Genomic DNA, 14,775 nt, shown 5'->3' on the forward strand with positions numbered 1-14,775 from the left:
GGTGTCTTCTTGCTGTACCGGGCCCCCTAAGACTGTCTTTTGCATATATCCCAGAGGGAGGGCCGTTGTGTGGCTGGTGCCCTCCTGCTACAGATAAGGTTAGGGGGTAAGGTCACAGGGAGGCCTGTTGTCTGTTAGTCTGGGGCCCTGGCAGCCACATCACTCATTAGCTGGTTATTAGAGGCCTCCAGAAGCTGTGCCCTTCTGCAGAACAACCTGTGCCCAGCAGTTTCACACCAGGCGCCCAAACAGCGCCCTCCTCCCACCCCGCCAATCGACGTCCCTTGCAGGAATCTTGGCTCTGCTAGGTTCCTAGCCAAAGGCTTGAACAACTTTCTCCCCACATGCATTGGAGGATAGAAGACCATTCGAGCCTGCTGTCACTGAATCAGAGGGGTTTCATTATTGCCCCTCAGGTAGCCTAATGCATCAACCATGTCTGGCTCTGCCCTCCCTGGACCTGGGTTCAAATCCTGCTATGAGCTTTAGTGGGTCCCTCTGTCAATCAGAGAAAGCGTTGTTGTGAGGACGTGAAAGGTAAGAACTCAAGAGATGATCCTCTTCCCATGTCATCCTTCTGTTGACTCTTACTGTCCAAAAGAAAGATAATAGGTTTTTTGAAAGAGGCCAAACCCCATCCTGGCTGTAAGTCCTTCTAATCTAAATTCCACAGGCGGAGCGATGATTGTGTGTCCATCCATAGAATGCACTTGGGAATGGGAATGCCACCAGGCAATCTGGATTCTTCTTTTATCATTCAGCAAACCGTTGCTGAGCGTCCATTCTATGTGCCGAGAGTTGGGCATACAAGATGAAGATTTATGACCCCTGCCAACAGAGGGGCATCCGTATGAATAAACAATTCCAATCGACCCGATAATTGCTGTCAACGACGTGTGGGCATTTTCAGTGGGAACACTGGAGAGGGAGTCCTGCCTGATACTGCCTTTGAACAAAAGTTGAAAACTCATGTTTCCTTAATTCCAAGGAGTTTAGGGTTTAGAACAGAAGCAAGCACATTAATAAAAATATCAATACTGGGCTTCCCTGGTGGCGCAGTGGTTAAGAATCCACCTGCCAATGCAGGGGACACGGGTTCGAGCCCTGGTCCGGGAAGATCCCACATGGCGCAGAGCGACTACTCCCGTGGGCCACAGCTACGGAGCCTGTGCTCTAGAGCCCATGAGCCACAACTACTGAAGCCCACGTGCCACAACTACTGAAGCCCACGTGCCTAGAGCCCGTGCTCCACAATGAGAAGCCACCGCAATGAGAAGCCGGCGCACTGCAACGAAGAGTAGCCCCCGCTCGCCGCAAGAGAAAGCCCACGCGCAGCAACGAAGACCCAATGCAGCTAAAAATACAATTAATTAATTAATTAATTAATTTAAAAAAAATCAATACAACCAGATGATGGCATTCACAGATGTGTGGGCCATTTTCAGCGGGAGAACTGGAGAAGGGGCAGCTAATTCTGCCCGGGGGAGATAAACCAGGCTTCCAGGACAGACAGTAAGTGAAATTTGGGAGACCACAGGGACTCTACGTCTTCTGAACATCCACAGCCTCCCTCCCCACCACCCGGGGTGTCCTGCCCCTGGGAACTCCCCGCCTCGCTCAGCTCTGCTCACACGTGGCACCGTCCCCACGTCTGCTCCTGGGGGACCATCAGTGCTGGGCCCTCCCACCATTCCCCAAGGTGTCCACTGGCATGAAGCCGGCCTCAGGCTTCAAGGAAGGTGGGGCCAGTCAGGTGCTTGGCCCTTGGGGGTTTTTGAAAGATGTGCTTTTTCGGCTTTCTCTCTGTCTGCTTCTGGAAGCTGCTAACTCATGTTCTCCACCCCCTTCAGATTTCACAAACACACCAAAAATTGACTTACCCTCCCCCTAAAAGTGAGTTCATAGCCTGTATGGTTAACTCATTACACACTTTTTAGAGAAGAGAAAAAAAGCCTCAAAGCATTCAGATAAAAAAATGGCAGAGATGGAGTGAACTCCAGGTTCAGGGCTTCATCCAGCACAGCACGGCTGCCATGTGTCCTACCACAGGTCAATCAGAATCAGGTGGCTGTGAACTGGTCTCCAGTGAAAGGCTAAAAGTAGTCACCATTTATTCAACAAACAGTTATGTAACTCTTCACATGTGCCAGGCATTGCTCTACACCCTGGCAATTCGTCGAGGAACGAGCCAGACAAACACGGACCTGGATTCCACTGAAAAAAAGAGCAAACAGTGAAATAAATGAGCAAAAAAATGGGTAAATAGGTCCATTTCAGAGAGTGACGTACACCGTCAAGAAAATAAAACAGGCTAATGGGATAGAGAGTGATGGGAAAGGAGAGCTAATATTCATTGAGACAGAGTGGTCAGGGGGAGCCTGAACGATGAGAGGTGTCCAGTCATATAAACTGATCAGACCAAGAAAGCAGCAAGTACAAAGGCCCTGAGGTAGAATGAGCACAGTGTGTTCATGAAACAGCCAGTGTGGCTGGAGCAGAGTGAGGAAGAGGCCGAGTGCTATGAGATGAAGAGTCAGAGAGGAAGGTGAGGCCCAGTCGTGTAGGGCCTTCTCATTTGGGAAAGAGGCCAGGACTGACCACACCAGAGAAAAGTCAGCTGAGCGCTTGTCACAGAACTTAGGTGGACTGTCCACTTGCTGGGCAGGAGAACAGGATGCAAGGCCTGAGGTCCCAGCTATCCACTTAGTGACGTCATGGGGTCTGCTTACCGGAGGCTGCCTGACCTTCTGACGCATCCTTTTCTACTGTTATGCCTGGTACTATTTACCAGATTAAAGCCTCTCTCTTTTATTTTTCCACTATGCACATGAACACCAGCTTGACCTTAGAGGCCTTTGAGTTGTCCAAGAACTCAACTCTTTGAGTTGTCCAAGAACTCTGAAGTCTCTCTTAGTCCGAAGGTGGAGTGCAGTCCTGCTTCTAAACATCATGGAGAGAAGAGGGAGTATTAAATCATCCACCAATGCTGCTTCTTCTGTTTTTCCACAAGGTGTCGCTGTTGAACACTGGTCTTTCACAGTCCTGTGGCCACATCTACCATAGCAGCTCACCCTGACTGCTCTGACCCTCCCTGTTGATGCCGCAGATGTGCCTCTGCTTGGCACCAAATTTCAGCTCCCCTGGGGAACATCCTACTCTCAGCTCTTCTTTCTGAAGCACCATTCCAAGCTTCAGAAAGTAGTTGGGTCCAGAGGGGTTTTCAGCCATATGAACTCTGCTCCTCCCATAAACCCAGACTTTCCTAGTTCCTTACTGATGAATTCCTCTCTGGGGATGACTAGCAGATTCAGATCAGGAACATCCCAATGAAATTTCCTTATTTTAAATATCAGAGACCAGGGCTTGGGGGTTCCAGTACCTTCCTTTTCAAAAGACCCTGATCTAATTTGTTTTAGAAAAGAAATTCGTTTAAGCTCATCGTTGCAAATCCTCCCATTTTTATTCAGTAGAAGCCAGAATGTCTTATTTTTATGTGAAATTTCCAGACCTTAAAAATACCACAAAGGCCTGTCAACTACAAAAAAAAGCACTATTAATAAATCATTTATTTATTTCTGTCATACAAACACATTATACTTATATATGTGTGTGTGTGTGTGTGTGTACTTTTCCAAATTTAGAAATCCGTTTTTTTCTTTTATCAATGAGAAAGTAAAAAATGGCTCTGCTGTCAGCCAGACCCTGATGTTCCCATCTGAATATAAATGATACTCCATGCTCACAGAATACAAATTTAGTCCCAATGGTGTGGGGCTCAGACTGGGCCACACTGCGTCTGTGTTTTGAACATGGCAGAGAAAAAGCCATTCAGAGCCACAAAAATAACTGATTTGACTAATGTGAATGATTCCTGCCTTTTTACTGCCTCCTCCAAGATGAAGTGCTTTAAGATACTCAATGACCACACTGCCCTTTCTCCCTGACCACATCCAATCCAGCACATGCTTCCTTAATCCCACCTTAGAATCATCCAAGGACAAGGTCTCTAAGAAACCTTGTCAATCCAACCCCCGCCCTGTGGTTCCTCTGAGTGATACTCCTTGCTGCTGCAAGACAAACAAACCTACCTTTTGATCACAGGTGTACTCCTGGTGGTCTTTGGACGGGGGCCTTTGACAACAGCCTATCTTCAGCACCTTTCCATACCGGTCATGAGGGCTATCGACACCGTCTTTAACAGCTGCATCACAGCGCACTGTTTGGATGGCAACGTCTATGTTACTTCCGTGTTTTCAATACTCCCCATCACATGTTCCTTTATCGTGGTATCTCACCACGCAGTGTAGCTATTTCGTTGCATTGTATTTACTTGTATTATTTATTTGCTTTATGGTAACTCTTTGCTTATTTTCTGTCTTCCCCACAGGACCATAAGGTCCGTGAGGGAGGGCAGAGACCCCACCCTGCCCCCAACCAAAAGTCTGAGAAGAGCTCAGTGAATGGTGAACAGAATCCGATGAGTACTAGAAGACTGTTCGTCCCCAAAGGAAAGACAGCAAGAGGAATAGTGCAAGCTGCAATCTGGAACACTGGCCCCAGAAGGAAGTTGCAGCCCGTGCAGGAAGGGAATGAGCAGGCCTTGGCTGGCTGCTTGCAAGCTGAGACTCCTCAGGGTCTATGAATAGCCTTCATACAGGGGAGTTCAGCAGTGTCTGAGGTCCTGGGACCAGAATCAGTGCTCTACTAATAAGGACAGCCTTGTGGTCGGGGCCGGGGTGACACCCACCGTTCACCCTGGAACTGAGCTTTTCCTCTGCATCCTTGTCAGCAACTCTGAAATAGATTGAGACAGACAGCGTTCTGTCTTTTAGCTCAGAGAATTGCAAAATGCCAATGGTCCCCACTGTCCTTGCTTGCCCAGCTATGGTATTAAACATTCTGGAAATCCAGAGAAACTCCCTGACTCTGCTAGGAAATAGAACTTAAGAGGAATGTCACTAACAGCTTAGTAGGTGTTGACCCCTATGTCGAGTTGAATCTGAGGACCCCCTGGGGAAGAAGTGTCCTCTGTGCTGAGTTTGGAAGGGAAGACCCTACACTTTAGAGCTGGGATGGGGTAGAATCAGACAGGGGAGCTCATACTTATGTTATGGGCAAGACATGAGCCGGAATGTGATTGAGGAAAAAGAGATTGTGAACCCCAAACTAGAGGTTAGGAGACGAGTTGTGGGGCCTTGAGCCAGCTCCCGTTCCGCTCCACTTGCCATTCTAGAAAACAGAAGAGCGGGAATACATAGTCACCAAGGGCTCTCTCTGCTCTACGAATGGTCTGTGTTATGTGCTTTGGGACAAATCACATGTCCTTTCTGATCCTCAGTTTTTCTGCCTGTAGGGAGAAGAGGGAAAGAGAGACAGAAGGGAATAAGTGCTGATTAGAGCCCTGTAGACTCTGGGCCAGACATCATGCTGGGCACTGGGGGTGCGGAGATCAAAGACGCTCTCTGGGTCCTCAGGAAGCCCGTCATCCAGACAGTGGACAAGTAAAGAGCTCATCATAATTCTGGAGGGGCAATCAGAGGCGCTGATGGAAGGAGGCTTCTTCAAGGTGCGACAGCCGAACCTCAGAGAATGAGTAGGAGTTTCTCCCCTTTCTCAGGGGAGAAAGGGAGAAGGACATGCAGGGGAGGAAGTGACGGCAGGGAGGCATGTTGTGTTTGGTGAATACCTAGCAGGCAAGGACTCGTGTATGTATGTTAGAATTTTGCAGCAAAAGTCACATAGCCCAGTGCCTGCGGGGGCCGGGGAGGTGATGTACGTGAGTGAGATGGGCAGGCGTCTGAGACCAAAGTACGTGTGGGAACTTCAGTGAAGTAAAGAACTCATGCTCTGCAGAAAGAGAGAGACGTTACTCAGTTCCATCCAATGGCCCTTTGTAAGAATTAGCCCAATATCTGACATTTTAGGAGAAGACAAAAATCTGGATTTTTATGTGAAATCTTCTAATTTGTCAATATCAACTGCAATGTGCCCCACAGATGAAACAGGCTGGACGTGACTCTTAGCTCCCCAGTTTGCAAACTCTGGGAAAGGTAGTCTCTGGAGTCCCTCCCAGCATTTCTTTTCTAAAAAGGCATGTAGCATAGTGATTGAGAGCATGGGCTGGGGAGCCAGTAAGATCTTAGTTCAAATCTTGGCACTGGCTCTTCCCAGCTAATTCACATAGTTTATGAATGTCACCACCTGGAGTTGTGCAGTGCACAGCCTGAGCAGCTGTTTATGGTTGCCTTGTTTGTAACTATAAGCAAGGCCCTTCTCCTCTCCAAGCCCCAATTTCCTCACTTGTAAATGAGGGATGATTATTTATGACAGTAAAATGAACTTATATAGGTTAAGTTAGCTCAATTTGGGGGCAGACAGTAAATACTCAAAATAGGACATTTTTTACCCTAGTGTCTTTCTGAGGACTCCAGCTAAAACTACAGGCTCTCTGGGGAGAAGCATTCCTTTGTGCCGGAGAATTCTGGCTGAGGGTTGGTAGGGAAGTCCCCCTCTCTTTGGAGCTGGGCTGGAGTAGAATCAGGGGAGCTTATGCTTTTCCTGGCAAGACATGACACAGGATTAGAATGTGGGAAAAGAGATTCTGTAAAACCTGGGCACCAGATTCAGGTTTCGAGAGAATTTTTTAAGGAATTTATTGGGAGAATCAGCTTGGAATAGATTTGGAAGTCTTAATTTTTTTTAAGCTTCCTGCACAATAAGGAAAAAGGAAGCACCCCTCCACTCCCCACCACCACCCTCACCCCCATCGAATGCCTGGCAAACACAAGGCCAGGGTCTTGGACAAAAAATGCAAATGGATTCATTGAAGGTTTGTTTACCAGAACCATTCTCAGAACCCTCCCTGCGCCCTCCCTGCACTCTCTCCCTGGCCAATTACCTCTCCTATCTCTTCCCTCCTGTCACCTGTTTATGGGTTTTTCAGTGTTTTTTTTTTTTTTAAGGGTAGCACCCTTTATTTATTTATTTATTATTTGTTTATTTACTTATTATTTATTTATTTAGGCTGCGTTGGGCCTTTGTTGTGGTGCGCAGGCTTCTCATTGCGGTGGCTTCTCTTGTTGCGGAGCACGGGCTCTAGGCGTGCGGGCTTCAGTAGCTGCAGCACTCAGGCTCAGTAGTTGTGTCACGTAGGCTCGGTAGTTGTGGCTCGTGGGCTCTAGAGCACAGGCTCAGTAGTTGTGGCTCACGGGCTTAGCTGCTCCTTGGCATGTGGGATCTTCCCGGACCAGGGCTCGAACCCGTGTCTCCTGCACTGACAGGCGGATTCTTAACCACTGCGCCACCAGGGAAGTCCCCTGTTTATGGGTTTACCTCTCTGGGTTTCAAACATATTGACACCAGGGAACTGGTCCTCATGTCTTTGCCTCTCCAATGTGCAGGACGCGGTACACGTTAGATGCTCATTAGAGTTATAGAGGGAGTGAAGGAAGGACTGAATAAGTGTCTCAGCTCTTAAGGTGGCTGGAATGACAATGTTATCAGCTGAATTGTGTTCCCTGTGAATGGGAACCTGTTTGCAAATAGGATTTTTGCTGATGATCAAGATAAAGTCACTAGGATGGCACCTAAGCCAAGGTGACTGTTGTCCCTATAAAAGGGGGAAATTGGGACACAGAAATGCATACAGAGGGAAGCAGACACAGGGAGATCACCACCTACAAGCTGAGGCATGTCTGAGGCCACCCGAGGCAAGGAGAATGGCATGAACAGATTCTCCTTCACGGTGCTCAAGAGGAACCAGCCCTGCCGATGTCTTGATCTCCAACTTCTGGCTCCAAAACTGTGAGAAATAAATGTTTGTTATAGCAGCTGTCTTTGGTATTTTGTTACGGAAGCCCAGACCCAGCTGGTAAGTGATGGAGCTGGGACTCACACTGGGAATCTGGCCACCCATCCGGTCCAGAGATACGAGACAACTTCACAGCTGAGGGCTTGGGTCCAGGGCTCTCACTGGGACTAGGGAGCTGAAATGCTGATTTAAACACACACAGGGGACTGCAGGCCATCAGCTGATGCAGACAACCTGATTGCCCTTTACATTTGCTGCCAGCTTGATACCTTGCCATCGGCTCACCCCTGAGTAAAGTCCTTGAGTAAGATCTTATCACATCTGGGTCCATCCCAACCCTAGTGCATTTCACAGTGCAGAGGCATTCATTGGAAGGCAGCTCCCCTCGGGTCCCTGATGTGGGAGTTGGGGGACAGTACAGTGTTGTGTCTGGGCTGGACTGCCTGGATCCAGGTCCCAGCTCTGCCTCTCGGTAGCTGGGTGACCCTGGGCAAGTACCTGACCTCTCTGAGCCTAGTTTCCCTATGAGAAATGCTGACAATAATAGCACCTACCTCAGAGGACTGTAGTGGGGATTAAATACGTAAAAACAAATGAAGTCCTTACAAAGAGGCTGGCAAGTGGGCAGTGCTGTGTGTTCGCCATTACTCTTCTGGAGACTGACGTGTGGTTCCCAGCTGTGACGGCCAACTTCTCCCTGGCCCTCCAGACCCTCTCTCTACCCCAGAGGCCCACTGTTTCAAAGAGCTCCCTTGCCCCCTGACATCTCATTGTGCTCAGCCAATGGGCAGTGCTGTCTGGAGGGAGGGGAGAGTGAGGTTGGGTCTGTATCCTCCACTTTTCCACTGTGTGGTCCCAAGGGCACAGTTGCTGCCTTCCACCCAAGGATGCAGCTCCTTCTAGGCAGTTCTTTCCCCCCACCCCCGTGTCCTGGTGTTAAAACCTGCTAGCTCTCTTGTCCCTTCAGCCCTGGAGGTAAAGATGCCCAGCTGTGGCCAGCTGAAGGTGCCACACCATCTTTCGTGGCTTCCCTGCATCCTGCCTTCTCCTTTGTAAAAAGCCCCTCTGCCTCATGCCTCAAATTACCCAATCAGAGTGTGCCACCCGTTTTCTGCCAGGACATTTCCTAATGCATGTGCCCTGTAGGAGTTATGTCAGGAAAATCACTTGGGGCCCAACAATAAGAAAACACACTTATTCAGACATGGTGTTAGTAGGGAATGAGCTGTGTCATCAGAGGGACTCGATGCTGAATTTCAGACTGGGTGGATGAAAGGGTCGGGTCAGGGATGGAAGTGGGGCTGCGTAGAGGAAGCGGGGGAGGGGTGGTGGTAGTTAAAGTCTTCCAACGCTGGTAAACTCACTGAGCTGGGGAAACGGTGCCCAGCTCGCAGGAGCAGCCATTGGGGAGGGCTCCGGTGCAGGGAACAAGCCTCTGGCCTCCCTCCCCACACCCAGGTCTACAGGGCTGTAGGTCCCCCTGGGCAGGGACTCGGCAGTCAGGGGGCCTGAGGGGCCTTCAGGGGACCTATTATAGGCAGGAGCAGCTCAGAGCTAGGTCCAGTTGCTCTGTCTGGAGGCTCAAGGGCCCCTTGGAAAGAGCCAGACAGATGTCTGGGCCAGGGCGGAGGAGGCTCAAAACTTCCTTGCTTGGCCATTAAGATCTTGTGCTTTATAATAAGAAATATATATTTGGTCTTTGTCCTAATTTCTGGCACACAGCCCTAACACCCTTGGAATTTCCTAGCTGTTAAAAGCAACAAAAGTGTCTTGATATTCATAACAAAGCGCTTTCAACCACACCTGAATTTATGTTAATCAGGTGAGTTCTGAAAAGCACCTAAGGGGGCGGGGGCTGGTTGCCAGGGGAACCAACGTGATTAAAAGTCTGGAACTTTCAGTTCCTGCCCACCTCTGGGAAGGGAAGATGGATGGGAGGTTGAATCAACTGCCAAAGTCCACGATTTAATCAATCTTTCCTATTTGTAATGAGTCCTTCATCAAAACCCCGAAGGACTGGATTTGTAGAACTTCTGGGCTGGAGAATGCGTGGAGGTTTGGGGAGAGTGGTGCGCTCCTGGAGGGCGTGCAAGTTCTGCACCCTTTCCCTTACATTGCCCTGTGCATCTCTTCCATCTGGCTGTTTCTGAGTTATGTCCTTTTATAATTAACTGGAGATCTAGTAAGTAAAAGGTTTCTCTGAGTTCTGTGAGCCACTCTAGGAAAGTAATCAAATGCAAGGTCATGGGAACCTCTAATCTACAGCTGGTCAGTCAGAAGCAGGAGTGACAACATGGATTTGTGACTGGGATCTGAAGTGGGTCAGCGGGACAGTCTTGCAGGACTGATGGGGGATCTGATGCCACATCCAGGTAGATAGGGTCAGAACTGAGTTGAACTGTAGGACTCCCAGCTGGTGTCAGAGAAATGCTGGGTGGTGTTAGAAAAAAACAAGCCACACATGGTAGCCAGTAGGAGTGGAGAAGATAGGAAGAGGTGAGATTACCCCCCCAAATCCCCTTGACATTTGATACTTCTCCTCTGCCCTCCTCTCCCATCCGCTGGTCTCTCTCTCTCTCTCTCACTCCCCAGAATATTCCTCGTATATCTTCCTCATCCCTCTCAAGATTTCCTATCTCCCAGCTCCAGTCTCCATCAGGTCTTAGGCAGAGCAATGTCACTCTTCCAGCATCTCCACATCAGGATCACCTTCAAGAATCTGAAAGGTCATTAGACTGAGTACTTGACACACGTGCTTAGTGAACAGAAAGGCCTCCCAGCTACCAAAGGGATGAGGTGGGGGGAGGGCAACAGCTCAAGCTTCACAGTGAGCCTGTGGAGCGGACTGGGAAACTGAGACTCAGGGTGGTGGGTGATTTCTGAAGCTCACACCCCCATTAAGTGGATTCGCACTCAGACCTGCTGGACACCAGGGCCACGGATGCCAGCAGGAGGGAATCCAACCCGAGATCCTAGGCGCTCAGTCACTACAATAGACAAGAGATGGCTTCAAAAGAGCAAGAGAAATGGCAAAAATATCCAGGAATAAACTTAGAGGCAAGCAGGCAAGGCCAATACAGCTTAGCAAAGCTCAACAAAGGGCAGCTGGGATGAGGGAGCGTAGATCATGTTCCTGAGGTTGTAAGGTTGATGCTCCTCAAATTACCCCATTAATTTGTTGTAATGCCAATAAAAATCCCATTAATGCTTGGGAGAAGATCTTGGCAGATTAGTTAAAATTAATTTGAAGAAAAACGTGCTCAAGGGTAGCCAAGAAAATGTTCAAGAGATGAAAGAAGGAGGGGAGCTCATACTACTCATTCATTCTTTCAGTGGATATCTATTGAGTACCTATTATATAGGTCTGAAGATATAGACACCATCTTTGTCCTCAAGAAGCTTACAGTCTAGCGGATACTAAAATAAGCTATAGAGCTAGGGGCGTGTAAGTGGTGTGGCTCTGGGGCAGAAGCAGACAGAAAGAGTGAGGGCCCAGATATAGGCTCTTGAAAAGCGAGAGGTAGGGACTTGGGAAATAATAATCCTGAAGATGTTTATTGAGTGCTCTGAAGGTGCTGCATCATTGCATCCCCCAGCAGTCCTGTGAATCAGGAACCCTGATGATCCCCACTTTACACATCAGGAAACGTAAGCCCAGACACCTTAACCTGCTCAAGGTCACACAGTCAGTGAGTAGCAGAGTAGGACCCAGAATCCAAGTCTGTCCAGCTCCAATGTCCCTGCTCAGAACCCCTACACACAGTGATGTGATAAGACATCAGGACAGCTCGGATCAGTATGAAAGCGTGGCTTAGTCAATCGACTGTGTTGGAATAATTATTTGAGAGAAGATTAACTTGATTTTAAAAACAAATTTGAAATGGATTAGCTATTTAAATGTAAGGCAAAAACCATAAAAGCAATAGAGAAAGTAAAGGGAAATGGATAGGATATTTACATGTAGGACAAAAGCCATGAAAGGAAGAGAGAAAATAAAGGGGGAAAGGGTTTATAATTTTGAGTTGAGAAAGGTGTTTCCCAGCATGACATGAAGGTCAGTAATGATAAAAGAAAAGATCAACACATATAATCACATCGTGATTTAAAACTTCTTTATAGCACAAAGCACAGAGAAGAAGAACAAAATGAGAAAGTACAGTCACAACATATTTGATGGACGGCACTTGATATTCAAGGAGCTCTTGGAAGTCCATAAGGAAAAGAAAAGCACCTAACAGAAAAATGGGCAAAGGACACAAACAGGCAACACTGGAAGGAGAGAGAATCCAAGAGTATTGGGCATGTTGCTTGCCCCACACACTGCCCCTTCCATATAATGCAGTATCACTTGGGAATTAATAAGAATTAGGTTCAATCTACGTATACATGAAAAAAATGCAGGAAATGAAACGTGATATTTTAAACTATATTTTTAAACTATATTAAAAACACTTTTTTTTATTTATGGTGTGTGTACCTGTGTGTGTGTTTCAGATTCAAATTGCCTGGGTTGGAATCCCGGCTCTGACATATTAGCCATATGGCCTTGGGCAAATTACTTAACCTCAGTTTCCTCATCTATAAAATGAGGAATAACTGAGTCATCTTCAAATGGTTGTCTTATGAGTATTAAAACATATGATATCTTAGAACAATGCTAGGAACATACTAAATGTTCAGTAGGTGGGAGCTATCATCATTCATAGAGCAAAAAAAAAAAAAAAAAAAAAAAACTAGAACGATACACATCAAATTGTGAATGTCCACAGATGTGAGAGAAGGGATTGGGGTGGGGATGACACTATTACATTTGACTTCAGGCACATCTCTATTAATTAAAATTTTCATAACAAGTATGTTTTCTTTGGAAACTAATAGAAAGCAATGAGGAAGATTTCTCTTCTAAGTGGACGAGCTGTCAGTAAAGAAGGAGAAAAGAGAGGAGCTGATGGGTGGAGAGAAGCAGAGACCCCCTCCTGGTCCCCAGAGGGGGATCAGTGAATGAAGTAGCTGCAGGGAGTCCCCACTCCCTCCCGTAAGGCAAGGCAGTGACTTGTTTATGGTGTTGCTGGGTTCTTACAAAAAACAGCCTCTTTTTTCTTTTTTAAACTTAAATGAGTTCAAATAGCTTTTTGTTCCTGGTAACCAAAAAATCCTGACCAAAACAAGTAGCTGATAACATAAGAAAATATACCCAACCTTACTGAGAAACAGTCAACGTTCACACACGGGCTGAAAGAACACATTTGGTCGACCTTTGGGAGAGCACTTACCCATGAATCTATTTGCTCTTAGATTTGGAGATTCCACCTTGAAGAATTTTCCAAAGAAAATATTGGACCAGTTCATGAAGATGCAAGTTCAAGGATGATGACATTGTTGGTGAGAAAACTAGAAACGACCTAGGTGTTCATCAATAGGAAAATCATTAACTAAGTGGGACAGCATGTCAGGCAGTGGCCCTGTGATGCCTGGCTCCTGGTATTCACACCATTGTTTAATGTCCTCCCCTTGAGCCTGGGCAGGACCCATAACTTGCTTCTAACCAATAGAACACCTCAAAGTTGAGTGGGTATCACTCTGTGATTGGATTCCAAAAGATCCTGACTTCTGTCCTGCTAACAGATTCTCTGCCTCTCGGCTTTGATAAAACTAATTGCTGTGTTGGGGAGGGCCGTATGACAAGGAACTGAGGATACCTTCAGGCCAACAGTCACTGGGGAGCTCAGGCCGTCAACCAAAAGGAAACAAATCCTGTTAACAACTCTGTAAGTAAACTTGAAAGCAGATCCTTACCCCCCTCAAGCCTTCAGAAGAGAACCCAACCCAGCTGATACCTTGACTACAGTCTAGTAAGAGACCTTGAAGAGAGGACCCAGCTAAGCTGCACCCAGACTCCCGACTCACAGAAACTGTGCGATGATAAATGTGTGTTGTTTTGAGCCAGTAGGTTTGTGGTCATTAGTTGTGCAGCAATAGATCACACTTTTCAAAAAAGTTACATTAGATTTATTTGCATAAATGTGGGGAAATGTCCATGTTACTCTTGTGTTTAAAAAAAAGTAGATGGGGCTTCCTTGGTGGTACTGTGGTTGGAAATCCGCCTGCCAATGCAGGGGACACGGGTTCGAGCCCTGGTCTGGGAAGATCCCACATGCCGCAGAGCAGCTAAGCCCGTGCGTCACAACTGCTGAGCCTGCGCTCTAGAGCCCGTGAGCCACGACTACTGAGGCCTGTGCGCCTAGAGCCGGTGCTCCACAACATGAGAAGCCACCGCAATGAGAAGCCCGCTCACCGCAACAAAGAGTAACCCCCGCTCACCACAACTAGAGAAAGACTGCGCGCCGCAACGAAGACCCAATGCAGCCAAAAATAAATAAATTTTTAAAAATATAAATAAATTTAAAAAGTAGATGGCAGAATAGTATATGTGATATGATCCCATTTTTACAAATAAATGTCTAAAAATATCTGTATGAATAGCTAAAAGTCTGGAATGAGATATAGATCAAACTACTCATAAGCTTATCTCTGGGAGCAAGATTTCGGGAAACTCATGAAGGCCATATGGTTTGAATTTTTAAAACAAGCTTTATTGCTTTGAGAATCAAAATAATAATAATAATGAAATTATTTCCATTTAGAAAAAACAATAATAATATGCAGTTAAAATATCAGAGAACTTTAAAAAATATATTTTGTCGTGTGTGGGAGATACTTCTTAATGGCCAACCCAACACTTCCATTCCCAGCCCTCTTCTCCTTTGCCTGCTGTCCACATAGAAGCTGGAAGGGTGACGTGGGATGGCCATGTGATAGGTCTGGACAAACGAGACATAAGTGGAAGTCCAAAAGGAGGACAAATGTCACTGCCTTCTCCCATTCCCCTTTCTTCCTGGCTTCACAAAGCGTCCCCTGGTGGAAAGAGGCCATCGCAAAACCATATGATGTGTGCCATGATAGCG

This window comes from Monodon monoceros, unplaced genomic scaffold (assembly GCF_005190385.1).
Source record: "Monodon monoceros isolate NGI ecotype Baffin Bay Population unplaced genomic scaffold, NGI_Narwhal_1 Super_Scaffold_12, whole genome shotgun sequence".
NCBI lineage: Eukaryota > Metazoa > Chordata > Mammalia > Artiodactyla > Monodontidae > Monodon > Monodon monoceros.